We start from the raw sequence: 17,203 nt of genomic DNA on the forward strand, positions 1-17,203 counted from the left end.
AGAGTTCAATTGATGTTGGCACCAAAGGTTGTTAGAAAGAAACCATCTCCAATAATCCTGGTGCTGTGACAGGGCCTAAAGAAAGAGGTGTAGATATGGAAAGTGAGGACAGCTATCTTAATGTGAGTGTTGACAAAGGCCTTCATCATCATCAAGGTGTTATGAAGAGCAGTGTAGGGCCTAGCTGACCTAAGTGAGATAAAGAAGGAAGGTCTTTACTGCAGATAGTGAGACAATTCCTATTTTTGAGGTAAACCTGCTTAGTCTTCCTCTAGTAGTGGAGGTTCAGAATTATAGAGACCATGGGCTGGGAAACCATAGTGGTGGCCATTTGTTCAACAGCTCTACTAGGTCCCTATGCTACTTTAGGTAGGGAACCTTCTTCCTAGGTATCTTTGGTGAAGGGAAAAGCTTCTGCTAGTCTCTAGAAAACCTGTCCTCATTAGGCCTTTGCTTCTACTTCTACTTGGTTTCTGTGGGGAGATGCTGTGAAAGATGTATTAGCTCCTCCTTTCCAGGAGGATTTCGGAACCAAAATTATGAAATATTTCACAAGGGCCATCCAAGTGTTCAACCCACAGGTACATGAAACAGAGTTTATGAAAGGGAATATTGTTGCCACATGCAGTGTGCTTTCTGAACTCTGAAGTCTTTTCAACTTTGTCCTTATCCAAAATGAGTAGCAACTAAAAACAGCTATCCCAAACTGTAAACAGAGAGAAAAAAGAGCTTTTTGATAAACCAGACAACTTAGACAGGAATAGAGAGGTATAAACAACCACTGGCAAGCTAAAATGCTCTTGAAAAACTCTCACAAACTACTCTACAAAAAACTTACCATCCTTACAAAAGAAAGCAAAAATGAAAGTTATGTACTTATCATAACAATAAATCTGTGTTGTCTGCTTCCATCCTTCCTCAATGGATGGGTCTTCAGACTGACCACAGATCCGTCTTCAGTCACTTAAGACTTTGGATCTCAACCCCAGGCACCCCCCTTACCCATAATCCCCACAAAGTCCAACAGTATCTCAGACTGAGTTTGCTCAAGAATACAGACAACCCCACAATGGTAATAATAATAATAATAATAATAATAATGCTGTAAAGGATTATCCAAAGGTAATCAGAATGCTCAAAAGCCAATCTGGAGATAAAAAGTGCACTTAAAGGGCTTTCAGAATAGGTCAAACCAGGGTAAAGGAACAATGAATTCCATAATCAGGCAGGGGATAGGTGGGAGGGGAGATGTTTGTATACATGTCTCTTCTGTCCATTCCTCAGCTGATGGGACAGAGTCGCCAACTAATATAACTCTTGGGTGGATTCATGAAAGGATATTCCAGAGGACAGCTGAACCAAAGGCTGTCCTGCTTCTAGAGAGTAAATCCCGTTTACAGTGGGATATGAAGGTATGAACATTTCACCATTGGCACTGAAATAACTAATGCAATGGCTGCGCAAATGTAATCAATTGATGCTCTGGCAAAGAAAGCAGTAGAGGTTGCCACCGATCTAGAAGAGTGAGCTTTGACAGGTTTAGGTAAGGGTAAACCTTTTTCTTTGTATACATGTGTAATGCAAGCAGACATCCATCTTGATCAAGCTTGACCTGATTTATTTGCAGAAAAGGACACAAAAACTTGATAAAACTTTCTGAATACTTTCATATGGTGAATGTAAGAACAAAGCTATCTGTAAGCATCCAATAAATGTAGCATGTATTCTCTTTTATGAAAAAGTTCATGAAGAAAACAGGAAGATTAATTTTTCTACTTTACATTGGTCATGCTAGCTACCTTTGATAAAAAAAGATGTGCAGAGGTTTGCATGAAAGGGCTTGGAGTTCTGATACCCACTTAGCAGAAGTACCTGCAACTAAGAATAATGTTTTCTATGTTAAGAACTGTAGATCAACCTTCGTTAGAGGGTCAAAAGGTGGTTTATTCAGTGCTTGAAGTAAAATAGTAATATTCCATGGAGGAACAGGATCTCTAAAAGGAGGTCTGAGTAGAAAGGTACCGATCAAAAAGGCCTTAGATAATCCGAGAGAGGCAAATGGAGACTGATTCTCTCCAATGTGGAAACTAGAAATTTCTGACAACTAGACTTTGACAGTAGTATAGCTGGCATCATTCTGAAAAAGACATGTTAGAAAGTCTGACTGCTGGAAGGGGTCTAAATTCCTTTGACTATCCCAAATAGAGAACCTTTTCCATTTGCTTTGGTAAGTCTTCCCAGTAGATGGTCTCTGGGATGAAGTAAAAATGGGGATCACTTGGAAAGAAAGCCTGGATTGACTAGCCATCATTCAAAGTGGAAAAAAAGAAGCAGTTAATTTGAGGGCTTGAATGTCTGGAAGAGGCAGGCTGGATGAGTAAGAAATGAGAGCCAGGCTGGGATCCAACATTTATGGAGGGTGCTTCAGATGAGGCCACAAGTAGGGCAACCAAGCTTGTCAAGATCAAAAGGGGAAATGAGGATCACAGTGACCTTCCTCTCTAATGTCTTTTGAAGAAATATTGGGATGAGAGGAGTTGGAGGTAAGCCATAAAAAAGACTTGGGGAGGGGGGGCAAGCGCAGATGAAAGTGTCACTGGGATACTCTCTCTCTCTCTGAGGGGATCAGGGCAATGAAACTGCTGCATTTGGTGTTGCGGTGAGAAGTAAAAAGAATGCAGCACTGTTTGTCCCAGCAGCAGAAAATTTATTCTGCCACCTTTTGATTGAGGGGCCACTCATGAGACAGGAGGATGGATCTGCTAAATCTGTCCAATAGTACATTGAACTTCCCTAGAATATGCATTGCTAGAAGAAAGCAATTGCTTCTCAGCATAACGAGCAAGAGTGGGTTCCCCATCACTTGTTGATGTGCCAGACTACTGACATGTTGTCAGTTGGAATGACATCAGTCATTGAGGGAGGGAGTCTGGAAGGCCTGCAATGCTAGGAGAAATGTTATCATCTTTAGAGTGTTGATATGGATATTGACCTCAGGGGGGAATCACACGCACTGGACTCCCTTTCCCCTGTAGTGCACCTCCCCAAATAAACTGGAAGGCGTCCATGGTCACAGTGGCTTTGGGATGGTGAAAGACAAACAGGCAACCTTTCAGTACCACAGGGGATTTGAGTCATCAGCAGATGTGAGACCGGCAAATGTTTGTCAGACTTACTTGGAAAGCCATGGGCGGCACCTGATTGGACACTGCATTGATAGGGTCAGCTGGAGTACTCTCATTGTATCTGGTGAGAGAGATCAAAAGTGAAGGATGCAGTCATCGACCCAGTACACAAAGAAACATTCTTGCTATTGATTTTTTGAGATGAAAGAATGACTTGAGCATGATTGTGAATTGTGGAATAACCTGCTCTGTGGAAGTTTTGCTGTCTGATTAATTGTGTCCAAGTGTGCTCCTATTAACTCTTATTACTTTTACGCAATGGAATTTGGACATGTCCAGGTTTACTATGATGGCACTAAGGCATGAAGAAATACAAGGGAAAATAGAAATCTTTATGATACAACTATATAATGTAACTATGTCAAGGGGAAATAGGGCATCCAGATAGTAAGAAATAAAGAAACAAAGAATATGGTATAGAAGAAAAAGGTAACAATAAAAAATCTCTTTCAAGTTTTAACCCACAGCTGAGCAAGGAGACCTGTGTCTGTCAAAAAAAATGGCAAAAGAGACCTGAAGTAATGTTGGACTTTGCAGGGGGATATGAGTAAAGGGAGAAGGCTGAGAGTGGGATCCAAAGTACTGAGTGGCCAAAGATGGAGCTGAAGACCCATTTGCTCAGTCCGTTATTAAATGAGTTTCCTTTAAGCATTCAGTCCATTATCAAATGAGTTCAGTGAAAATTGGGAAATCTAAACAAGTATGAGACAAGAAGGGACTCTGTCACATAAGCATTCTACAACAATACCAAAACAACAGTAGGAGTCACAGACATGCACCACATTTTCAGATAGAATCAGAAAGCTGGTACTCACGCTCAAAGTTTAGTGGTTGTGTTCAGAAAAAGATTACGTCTGGTGCACCATGATAATGCTAACACATAGAAATGACTCACAAACAGGATTTCAATGGACCTGTAAAAGAAAAAAAGTTATGTATTCACCATTACATTCCATCTGTGTTGTCCATTTTCATTCTTTCTCAACTAATGGGTTCTAATCCGATCCTCGGATCTGACTCTGCCTTTATACTAGCTCATGGCCTCCTCCAAACTCTTGAGCTCCTTCCCTACCCATAATTCGTCAACCCCTAACACCTCGCAGATTTTGTTTGCTGCTTGACAGGAAGACTATAATGATATGCCATAAATGGAGTTCAACACAAAGGACATTGGTGTCCTTGGTATCTCATTCATACCTCTCAACCTCTTAGCGCAAAAAATATGGACAAAGCCTGACAGAATGGTGAGGTCAAAGGCTCAAAAATAAGAACAGACTTTAAATATTGCTTTTATAAACGTAGAAAGTCACTAGACTAACAGGATTTGGCTTAGCATGCATTTTTCTGAAGGATATGAAGTCGGAAACAGAACTGTATATCATTATTTAGTGACTTCAGTCCGCAGATCATCCCAGTGATTTGCCAGAAAATCACCAATTTTATGAAGAACAGACCAAAAATAAAGGCAAAAATCGGGACATTCTGCAAAAATCCTGACATTTGAGAGGTATGATCTCATTCCTCCAGATGTCAGTCATTAAAAATGGTGGGATTTGTGGATGTGGAGTTGAGGAAGAATGAAAATGGACAACACAGATGGAACATTATGGTGAGTACATAACTATTTTATCTGATTATTTACATTTTCATTTATTCCTCAGTTAATGGGACATGGTCCCCAGCTACCTAAAATCCTCAGTAGACTCTAAGGAAGGATATTCCTGAGTATGTTTGAGCCAAAGGCTGCTCTTCCCCTTGAGACCAGATCTAATTTGTAAAGAGTGATAGAAGTATAAGGATTTGACCAAGTTGCAGCTGCACATATATCATCCATAGAAATTCTAGACTGGAAAACAGCAGAAGTTGCCATGGATCTAGTTGAGTGAGTCTTCAAGGGTTTTGCTAAGGGAAGATTGAATTGGTTTTAGATAAATAAAATGCAATCTGTCAGCCATCTAGCTAGAGTTACCTTGGTAACTGATTCACCCAATTTATTATGTGCAAAGGAAACAAATAGTTGATCTGTCTTTCTAATCTCTTTTGTTCTGTGTAGATAAAAATGTAGTTGTCCTTGAACATCCAGTAAGTGCAGCATATATTCCCCTATATTTGCAAATTTTGGAAAAAATATTGACAAATGAATGGATTAGTTGTTGTTGGATTCTGACACCACCTTAGGAAGGAAGGAAGCACTGGTACATAAAGTAATCTTATCCTTATGAAAAATAAAATATGGAAGTTTAGAAGATAATGCTTGAAGTTCTGAAATTCTTCTAACAGTTGTAATTGCAACTAAAAAGATAGTTTTCTAGGTCAAACATTTAAGATCACATTTAGCTCCTGGTTCAAAGGAAGAATGAATTAAGGCTTGCAGTACCAAATTTAAATCCCATGGTAGCATGGGGTCTTTATAAGGGGGTCTTAGCAGAACAGTATCTCTCAAAAAAGCCTTGCACAGTTTAGAGGAAGCCAGTGAAAAATTTTGAAATTCCACATGAAAGTTAGAGATTGCTGTGAGTTGGACTTTAATAGCATCTTCATTAAATAAACTGGCTAAAAATTCTAGAACAGATTGAATCGAAGCTAAGAAAGGGTCTGTCTTGTTTTGCTCTGCCCAATAAACAAACCTTTTCCATTTACTTCTGTAGAGTTTCCTAGTAGAAGGTTTATGAGAAGATGAAAGTATGGAACGGACAAAGTAAGACAGCACTGGTTGTCTGGCTATTAATGGAATTGGAGAAACCATGCTGTTAGTTCGAGATTTGAGATATCTGGATGAACCAAGCCTGTCTGGTGAGACAGGAGATCTGGAATTGGATCCAGAATCCAATGTGGATATAGTAGATGAGGCCAAAGGAAGGGAAACTAAATCTGTCAAGGCCAGTAAGGTGCAATGAAGATGACTTTGCTCATCAACTGGGCTGCTTTCTGAAGGAATTTGGGAATTAGGGGAGTTGAAGTATAAGCATACAGAAGAGTAGAGCATCCCTCGGTGATTCCTCCAGTGGGGTGATCAGGGCAATAAAGCTGCTGAACTTGTTTAGGGAAGATGCAAAAAGATTGCAGCAAGGCTGGCCCCACTGACTGAAAATCATTTCCATCACTTTGTTATTGAAAGACCACTTGTGAGGTAGTAAGATAGACATACTCAGTTTGTCTGCTGTTACACTGGATTTCACCACAACATCCATTGCTATTAGAAAGTGGTTGGAAGATATCACGCATTGTCACATTCTGAGCGCTTCTCAACACAAGGGATAAGATCTGGTTCCCCAACTTGTTTGTTGATGTACCAAACTACTGACATGTTGTCTGTCTGGACTGCAATTGTCCCAAGAGGAATGCCTGTAATGCCAAAAGCACAGCTCTCATCTCCAGAACATTGATGTGCAAGTTGGCCTCTTCGGGGGACCAAGTGCCTTGGGCTGTTTTCCCCAGGAAATGCTCCCACCCAACCAATATGGGAAGTGTCTGTGGTCATTATGGCCTTGGGCTGAGGGAGGATGAAAGGATGACCTTGTAACCTACCTCACTAAAAGAATCACAGGCCTAAAGCAGATGCCCTATGCTGACCGCCATAAAAAACTCCAGCTATACTCTGTCGCATATCGTCTACTCAGAGGCGATCTCTGCTTAACATACAAGGCCATGTCAAACCCAGAGCTGTTGGACATGCTACACTTAAATAAATCCCAATCCCTCAGAGCCACACATTCCAGTGATCTAAACCTTGTCATCACAATAAACAAAACATGCTGGAGGGATAGGTTCCTGACCCAGAGACTCCCCAGACTCTGGAATAGATTGCCCATACATGTCAAGCAGAGTGCCTCTTTGGCCCTCTTCAAAAGGAACCTTGATGATTGGATGGGAGAAAGGAAATTCATCCCGGTGATCATGTCAGTCACCCTGCTAGACAGGGGTCCAGCGAAGTAAATAGTGTGGGAAGAAATAGCCAGGGAATTGTTATGGCTAGGCTTGTATAGGCCCTAGGGCTGATAGCCTAGTACCAACCTATGAACCTATGAACATCTGTTGCGACTGCATTCACAGCAAAGGTAGCATTTGCACACCTGAGTTCTTATCTTTGCTGACATGGGTTGAGAACGCACTGACCATTGTATTGCTAGCATTCATTGTATAATTCTCAAGTGGAATCTTGCTAAAGGCAGTAAAATTGTTGCTGCTGACATTGATCCCAGGGCTTGTAGAATCAATTGGGCTGAAATTCTGGTACTGCAGATTATTTTCCTGACTTGCATCCTTATCATTTGCACTCTTGATAGTAGAAGAGATGCCATCATACATACATACTGTGTTGAACACTGCTCTTATGAATTCTAATGTCTGGGTTGGTTGTAAATGAGACTTCTTGTAATTTATGGTTATTTTAAGATGTGAACAAGTCTGTAGCACCTGATCTCAGGCTTCTATCAGTTGATGTCTGGTTGGGGTGATAATGAGCCAGTAGCCTAAATTTGGAAACACCCAGAATCCTTGCAGTCTTAAGTGAGCTGCTACCACTGCCATGCACTTAGTGAACACCCTGGGGTTGTAGTGAAGCCAAAGGGCAGTGCTCTGAAATGATAGTGACTGGCTGCCTACTGGAAACATAAGTGCCTTCTGGATCATCTGTTCATCTTTATGTGATAATACGCATCCTGAAGGTCTATCGAGCACATGCAGTCGTCCTTGCCAAGAAAGGGCAGCATGGATGGAACGTTGTGTGTTGAGCTGACTGGTTAAATACACTGAGATCCAAAACTGATCTCCAGTCCCCTGTTTTCTTTGGCACTAAAAAGAATATTGAGTAGGTTCTAGATTCTGTTTGGTCTGGTGGGACCTCTTGGATGACTTTTTTTTTTCTAGCAGCTTTTGGATTTCTAGAGTTGCTGCTTTCCTCCGATTAGGTGGAATATTCAGAAATTGTCTTCACAGTGAAGGATATAGGGAAAATAGAATTATATAACCTCTGGAAATAATTCTCTGCACCCAATTGTCTTTTGTTATATCTAGCCAGACTCTGGTTCAGAGAAAAGTGACCCCCGACTGCTTCCGGAGGTAGGCAATTGGGCCTCCATTCAGGAGCGCTGAAAGGGTCTATTAGAAAAAGAATTTATAGGCCCCCAATTTTGCAGATCTCCTCTGCCACTGGTGTGTTGCTTTCCATTATAGCTCCCCCTTCTGCCCCTGGGGAACTATCTCCACATGTGTCCTGGAAAGGATCTTGGGACTTTCTGAACTGCATTTTTCAACCCCCCCATTGATTCCTGGAAAAGGTCTTTTGAGAGGTTGAAAAATGTACACCCACTGCAGAGAGGGTCTTTCTTACACCTGGAGAGTATGTCCTTCATGGTGGGGCCAAACAAAGATGTGCCGCCAAAGGGAGCAGTGATGAACGAGAACTTGAAGGGCTCTGCAAAATCACATTGGTATATCCAATGGCTCCTAATGGAAATACCTGGACCCATGGCCCTTGAGGTGCCTTCTGCAGCATGTGAGATAAGCCTCATGGACGAATTAGATATAGCTTATAGGGAAACCAATTCAGAGACTACTGAAGATTGAGCCTTAACAGTTTTGGTTCCAGAAAGAGATTTCAGTAGCTCTTTAATCAAATCTCTTTCAAGCCTCGTAAAATGTGCCAAAAAGTTCAGCCATCGGAGTGCAAATGTCACTGAAGCATAAACACACTTCACAAATCTGTCTATCACACTAGATTGTCTATTAGGAGGATGGACAGTGGAACTCTATTCCATGAGCTCTTTTCTTGTAGCTGCCACCATGACCATGACATCCACTGGCACCTGTTTACCCCAAAATTCTCTGCCTACTGGTGGAGCCAGAATCCGGTTTGGTCTCTTGGGGATTGGCTCAACCATATCAGATCCATTCCATGCCTGCCTAGGGATCAAATCAATGAGCCCATTGGCAGGTGGAATAACTCAGGAGGTAGACGGGACAGTCCCAAAGGCTTACAGAAATACTGATTCCTCCAGAGAAGGGTCTTGGGAAGACCAGTCTCCCTTCTGCTTAAGGACCTCAAGAATTTCTCCAAATGAGATGCCATCGGGTGGTGATTTTGGAGACCCCTCTCCTTTGAAATCAGTATTCTCAGTGACTGACCTTTGAGGTGAGTCCAAATGCCTCCTTTTGCACTTTCTCTTCCTAGGGACTTCCTCAGTGGGGTGGTCCAGTGAAGTATCAGAAAAGATTAGGATACCCTGCTGGGTAGCCTGGAAGCTTTGAGCTGGCTGTCCCTGTGGGGTAGAATGTTGAGGATCATAGTGCAAAGTCATCTGAGAAGCAGAGGGTTGAACTGAGGGGGTAGGACACATCTGACCTGCCAGAGCAGAGAATACTGTCTTCACAAGTTTAAAAGCAGATCACCCTGGGGAGAAGGAAGACAACGGAGTTGAGAAAATAGTTTCTGGCTCATCACCTCCCTCTACTCCGAGAACAATCCAACCAAGGCAGAAGTCGGAGCCGAGCTGTCCAATTCCAAGGCTCTGAGAGGAAGAGATGGCTCTAAAAACCTCAGAGTCGACACCAACCTCCCAGATTTGACTGAAATGCTTCAGCTCCGAGAATCATCCTGCTCTGAGGATGTGGGAGCCGGTGCACTTAGAGCAGTATTTGTATCCAAAGGCAGTGGTTTCTTCAGATCCAAACCAGATGGACCCAGAATGGTCAGATCCAAAGACTCTAAAACAACAGGTAGGATTACAGAAGGAGCTGTAATGGGTGGGGTACTAGATGATCAGACTTCCTGACCCAAAGTGGTAGGAACCGTGAGAGCTCCCATCTGAATTTGCTCCGTGAAGAATTTCCTCATCATCCTCTCCACATCTGCTTTCATAAAACTCCTGGAGGAATGAGAAGATACTAGAGATGGCAATTTGGAGCATCTCTCTAAAAAAGGAGAAGGCACTCTGGATGGGACTGGATACAGACTAGGAGAATAAGTTGTCCTTGGTAAAGGTTTCAGGTCCGAGGGTGTAGAATCCGGAACAGGCTTGAATGGATCCAGTGAGGATCGGATCTTAAGTAATTTCAGATCCAATTTTTCTTTCTTCTTTTTAGGAGCTGAGGAAGAAGAGGCTGGAGACTTGGAAGGTTTAGACCTTTTTGTAGGGTCTCTAGATTTGTGTTTGGGGGATTGAACCCCAGTAATGGCTTTGGAAAAGGAAACTGGCAACAAGCCTTTTAAAATCAGTTTATTCTTCCTGTCAGCAAGTGCTTCGGGGTTAAACCCATGACAGATACTGCAATTCTTTTGTAAATGATCCAGGCCCAAGAAATATACAGAAAGATTAGGGGCAATGGAATAAGGACCTTTTCAGACATTTTGAAAGAAAAAAAATTATCGTAATAACAGATGTACCAAACTTAACTTTTTTTTCACTAGAAAGAGGAGGAAAGGTTAAATATCAACAATGGCACTGAAGAACTACAATGATCTTGTAGATAGGAAAACAACTATGGTAAGAAAGTAGGTATACACTAAGTGTAAAGGGAGTAGGGAAGGAAGGTTAGGCCTACCAACAATGGTAGGAAAGAGTACACTCAAAAATGTATGAAAAGAAACAGTAGAAATGACTTAAAAATAAAATTAAAGATTAAAGAAATAGTCGAATATAAGGATTTTTTAGATAAGAAATATCAAAAAAGACTTATCTCCCACTATACACTCGAGAGCTGAAGGCGACCATGTCTAGACACGAAAGCATCAAACGAGATATGAAAGATGTTAGGGGTTGGTGCATTATGGGTAGGGAAGGAGTTCGAGAGTTTGTTGGAGGCAACAAGCTACTATAATGGCCGAGTTGGATCCCAGGAATTGGATCTGAACCCATTAGTTGAGGAATGAATGAAAATTGATAACATCAGATTACTACATTTCTCTTAGTTGAGATACAAACTATCACAAATGAAGTGCATACATTTAAAGATAACCAAACTCAAAACTTTGCAATCTGTACTTTAACAAATCACCTTCCAGGAGGCTGTGCATTCTGTACCTACAGCTCCATCGTTAGATATGCTAATTCTGAGGTTGCACAAGATCAAAGGAAAAAACAAACAAAAACTTCACGTTTTGCTTTTTCTCTGAGTCACCCAATCACCATAACACAACATAAGCATAGTGAAATGTCAGCAACACAATTCAGTCAGACACATGGCACTTCAAATATTTACAGAATGTGATATGACAAATCCTTTCGGTGTCTTCAATGTGTACATTACTCTGCCCACAGACATATCTGCTAATCTTTGCATGTAGTATATTTTGGAAATAATGTTATTCTACAATGTGTTATGTACTGCTCTATTGGACCAAGTCGTGGCTGAAAGGGACCTTGAACTAGTCTAACCACCTGTTTAGCAAGTAGGTAAATAATATGACTCCACTATAATGCTAATGCATAATACTGATCTGGAGACGAGGTCCTTGATATTCAAAGTATAATTGGGTTACTGAGTTACACTATCAATGTTCACTTAAAAGTGTGATTCAGAAGCAAGGATCTGTGAGCTACAATTGTATAATATGGATATATAAGAGAAATTCAGGGATAGTGTCCTTGGCACTCAGTATGTCAGCTGCACAGTTGAAATACTGATACACAGGACTGATTCAGGGATAGGGTTCTTGGTACACAGTTTAGTGCTGATTCATAAGAGGTATTCAGAGAAAGGAGAAGAATTCATAGTTCCACACTTCACATGAGTTTAATGCTAATTTGTGAATAGTGCCACATTTACTTATTTAAATACAGGCAAGGTGTTAAAATTTTCAGAACTTCTCAGCCCTGGGATGAAATGCCCACAATAGTTCTATGCATCTGAAATGACGTACAATGAGTAGAAGTTAGTGAAGTTATGTGTGGAAGAATTTGTATATGCGTAAAGTCACACATGATACTGAGCATTTTCAGCAGGTAAGTGTGTGTACAAGGCTGTGCAGATCCCTTGAGATTGTCTAAGGGAACATGTGCTTTACTGAGCTGAGTGCCACTGGTATGCAGCCTACCCAAACTGTTTTAAAGTTTCTTCTATTCACTGTAAAGGTTGTAAAGGGGGAAGACAGAAAACTGGAAATAGAGAGAGAGAGAGAGAGAGAGAGAGAGAGAGAGAGAGAGAGAGAGAGAGAGAGAGAGAGAGAGATGATAAGAGAAGCACAAAGGGAACACATTAAGAGGGAAGTTGGAGAATAAGTATAGGTAAAGGGTTTAGGAGACACCATTAGGAAATACATAAGAAAAACAGAAACATAAAAGACAGACAGGAAAGCTATGGTGGGCTGACATCAGGGAGGGTAAAAATACATTCAGAAGGCAGACAGACAGGAAAGATGAGGAAATGTGTGGCATAATCACCACCCCATTCTGGAGAACATCAAGTAATGCCCTCTATGATAGTCCTGGAGGGGTGCAGTCAAATAGTTTGGGGTTTGGAAGCCTCTAGTGGCTCAATGAATGGATCTGACTAGGTGAGCAAGTCTTGTACTTGATGGAAGAGAGAGAGAAACTGAAGTGGGAGCAGCCACCTCTCCATGGTTCCTTCAACTGCTGCCTCAACCAGACTTTTAAGCTTGTGGTGCTGGCTTACCAGGCTACCAAGCAGTATGGGGCCCTGCTGGAGCCACCCTGATAAGATGCCCCTGGGTGGGCAGGGTGAGATTGACATCTTTTCTGCACCCATGAAGCTTGTGGCTAAGCTACCTCATGCTTAGGGCATTACTAGACCTGTAGAAAAAGTCAACATAAAAGGCAAAAAAGTAAAACAAATAAAAAAAAAAGAGTGAAAAAGACAGAGAGAAAAATGGAGTCATGAAATGAAGTCATACCTGATGTGAAGCTATTTCATTTAGTAGGAGTAAATTAACAGAAATGTCTGATACAGTCATGAAATGCTAAGTAATGAGACATATTTTTGCATGTAGTACTATGATGACTGAACTGACAACTAGTGGATACGTACTTATTACTCCTTGTTTTGCGATATGAATAGCTGACTGCTTTAAGCTACGAAATGAGATACAACTTGCAATGAAGTATTTCATCACAAAGTACTGACTACTGTTTCAGTGACAGATAATGGCTTCACTAACAAAGCCGTCTTTATTGATACAATTCCTTCGCTGTCACTAATTCAATGCAATACATTTACATTACTAATATGGTTCATGTTCTATTAAGTATGCATTAATCTACTCAAACAAAAACTACAAATGCATTTCAACTGTTTGTAGCTAATCCACAACAGAAATCCTTCACCTGCTGTACTCTATTAAACTTTCTTTAATCAAACACTCCCACTGTTCTTTTCCCATTTTTATTTTTCGATGTTTTTAAGTTCACCGAAAAGTGCCTTTGACGCATCTACATGAATCCTTGCTCTTGTGACCAAACTCTAGCTGTCACAAGTATTACATTGTATCATGACCACCCTCGCTATATACTTGTAGTGTATTTTTTCTACTTTCTATAGTCTTTATATGACAGAAAGTTTACATGAAAATATATTTTTGCATGCCCTCATCACATTCCCTTTTAACACTGTACTATGGTCAGGTTCTTATGAATGGTCTCTGTCATAGTTAAACAAATTTGGAATGTAAGTGATTAGTATTAAAGTGGCTTCTTAGTAAAGTAAGGTATGATCCCAGTCCCAGTGGCAGTTGCACTGGCTCTGCAGATATGATGATCTGAATATATTATCTTACCGCAGCCCTCACTTGCCGATGATGCAGCGTTACAAGTCACTCAGCTTCCTTATACAGCTAACTACCCTTGTAAACGGGATCACTTCTGTTTTAATTATTTCTGAAAAAAACACACTCTAAGAAAGGTTCCGTCTGTCTAAGCTGTTAGTGGTTTACGTGGATGTTAGAGATCCCACGGTACTTATCAAAAAGGAAAAGAGGAAACATTCCTGGTGCCCTGAACAAATGTTATCTAGTCAGTGTAAATACTGCTTCAATTCTCCTCTGAAAAGAAGCCACTAGCTTAATGGGACTAACCTGGTCAACAAAGGCTAAATAACTATGTAATTCAATATTTAAATCAGTGTATCAACAGAGGAAAATCTTCAGTGACTCATTTCAGTTATTTACATTGGTATGAACAGAACAGCCCTAACATGTACTTACTAGAGAGCCTGGGGGAAGGGGCTAGATTGGATATGTTTAATGAAAGCAATAAACAAAGCTGATAGCTAGCACATGCATTGGCATGGTATATGATTTCAATACTGGAGGGCAAGAAAACAAAGTCATGAAGGTGAATTCCAACAAGGAAGAACAGAATTTCACTTGCATTCTGTCAATGAAAACATGCTTATTTGACAGGGGAAGCAGTAGATGACAAGACAGAAGTGTTTTTAATAGGGATATCAGTATGACTTATTTTTCAACTTCTACAGTTCCTTGTACAAGTGTACTTCTGCATTTTTGTTTCTGTCTAACTGTGGCTTCCAGTTTCGTCAAGGATTTACAGAAGTTCGGACATCTTTCTGATTAAGTAGTAGGCAAGGAAAAGTACATTCTTGTTCATATATTTTCTTGATCAATACTGAAACTGAACTTATCGATGAGATCAATTCTTTTATTTTTAACATTCTGATGTTGTTGAACATATATTTATAATCCTGAAAGAAGTTAACTATAGTCTATATACTCCACCATGAATCTTACCCTGTGCAAGCGATGCCACAGTTCTGAATGTTTGTCAGTCATGAAGATAGAAAAATTGATGTGAACTGAAGGGGTATGCCCCACAGTCTGCTATTCATTCTGTCACCTTAGAAGTTGTGCTTTACCCACAACTTCCACTGTTGCCTTATGTCTGCCCCTTGTGCTCTGAATTCTTATGTTTGCAGCCTGTCTAGTCCCTTTCTGTGACACTGCCCATTTGTTTCACATCACTAGAGTAATAGTCAGTCCCAGTGTGGGCATCATGCTGGCACCCATGACAGATATTCCCTTTCCCAGCCATAACCCCTCAAGTGGTGGTTAATGTGCTTGTTTGCAGACCCAGGGACCTGCTTTGCCTTGCCCTGTGATTGTATGCATTCCCCTACTATGTTTTATGAAGACTACCACCAGAACAATGCTTAGTATCACCAAATACATGCCCTCAGTCCATATACTGCATACCATACATATCTTTGTCCTGTAGGTGCTGACATTACAGAGGGGCTCCAAGAAGGTAAACCTAGCATCAACTTCTCACTCCTACTATTTGCTGGCTCCTTCACTGCTTGAACTTCTAAGCAATGCTGCATCACTTGGCTTACAGTGAGGGCTTTATCCCACTCTACCACTGAGGCAACCTCTCAAGTTCCTTGAGTTGTTTCAGTCTTTCTTGAGTATTTCTACTTTTTCTCCCACCTTCTCTGTGAAGTAATTCTATCTCTTGTTTCCTCTGAATCTACCCACTTTACCTACATCCATCTCTTGTGCATGCGTTATCTTCTTGCTTTGGAAAAATAGATAGAACATTTAGCCTACTTTCATGGTAGTAAGAATGCAGTGCTTGTACTGTTTCTGTTATGTACCTCTAATCTTTCCAAGTCCTTTATCTTTACAAAGATTTAAACAACAAGACTGATTAATGCCCCTCAGCAGAACTATCTCCTGCTAAAGATGCTGAGAACTTGAGTACAGTGGCAGTCTGTTGATTAAATAAAAGCAGTGACAATGTACTTATGGTTTAGACTGTTTCAAAGGTGATAGTAGTGCTTGACATACACAGGTAGTTAAGGAAAAAGCCTTGCTTCTTCCACTACTCCACTTTCTTTTGCTTAAAACCACTACTGTGAGCCTAAGGGAGGTAGGATTGTTCTGAAATGTGCCATTGGAGAGCCAAGCTTAGGTGATGGAGAAGATGGCAGTGAGTGTCCATTGACAGTTCACCCATCCTGGGTGAAGGGAATTGACTAATCCTGCTACTTCCACTGTCACTAAGACAAGGCAGGTTAAGCATACCAAGCAGAGTAAGTTATAGTTGGAGCTGGCCGTACAACAGACATAGTTACTAGGATTTGGCAGGATAGGCATGCCAAGCAATGGAATTTAAATCTGGAGCTGCTCGTACAATATGCATAGTTAATTGGACTTGGCAGGGTAGGCATACCAAGCAATGGAATTTATATCTAGAGCTGCTTGTACAATAGGCGTAGTTACTAGGACTTGGAATGGTAGGCATGCCAAACAATGGAATTTTTATCTGGAGCTGGTAGTACAATAGACATAGTTACTAGGACTTGGCAGGCCAGGCATGCCAAGCAGTGCAATTCATAGTTGGAGCTGGCAGTGTACAAAGCACAATATTACATACTGTACTGTTGATAGGCCATTCAGCTTTCACTCTATGTGAGGAATGAATGGGCCAATGGGCCAATGGGCCAATGGGTCTTGGGTGGACTGACTGTTGCAATGCATCAGAGATTCCAAACAACTGTTAAAGAAATTCTGCCATTGTGGTGAGGGACGCTAGGCACAAAAGATTCCAAAAACAGAGAAGAAACTGAATTAAAATATTTGTTTATTTATTTTATTTAAATTTGTTGACCGGGAGTGTCCGACTGGACGTAGGTCCATTTTCAGCGGAGGCCCGGGGAGAAAAGCTCCACAGTTAAAATAAACAGACAGTATTTACATTGGATTACATAGTGATTAACAATTTACATAGCAATTACTTACAACATATTTACAGATGAAGAACATAGTACATCAGTAGACAACTAGAATCTGTATCTGTGAAGTGCATACCAGACATTAACAAATGTTACAAGAAGAAGACATTCGTGCTGTATAATAAGCACTGGCTTATGAGCATCTGAGCTTGCTATAATCAAGGTAGTTAGTGGAGTGGAAAGAAAGGTAGTGGTTGGATAGGGTGGATGATATTAGAGTGGGAGTTGCAAGGGCATAGCCAGCATGTTTTTAGTTGCGCTTTTAGTAAAGTTTTGAAGTGGGTGCATGATGGTATGGAGGTAATTGTGGGTGGGAG

The 17,203-nt window shown here is 40.9% G+C and overlaps 1 long non-coding RNA gene across 1 annotated transcript in view; it reads right to left on the reverse strand.

Moving 5' to 3' along the window:
* Window positions 1-14,108, reverse strand: part of LOC122805824 — a 55,058-nt gene extending 40,950 nt beyond the window's left edge. The window contains exons 1-2 of the long non-coding RNA XR_006365460.1: window positions 13,915-14,108; window positions 4,001-4,099 (exon numbers count right to left, since the gene is read on the reverse strand). This is a non-coding gene — a long non-coding RNA (uncharacterized LOC122805824). The remainder of the gene's footprint in view (window positions 1-4,000; window positions 4,100-13,914) is intronic.
* Between the last annotated feature and the right edge of the window lie 3,095 nt (window positions 14,109-17,203).

The sequence above is a fragment of the Protopterus annectens genome, chromosome 7.part0, assembly GCF_019279795.1.
Source record: "Protopterus annectens isolate FY-2018-M chromosome 7.part0, PAN1.0, whole genome shotgun sequence".
NCBI classification, from domain to species: Eukaryota; Metazoa; Chordata; order Ceratodontiformes; family Protopteridae; genus Protopterus; species Protopterus annectens.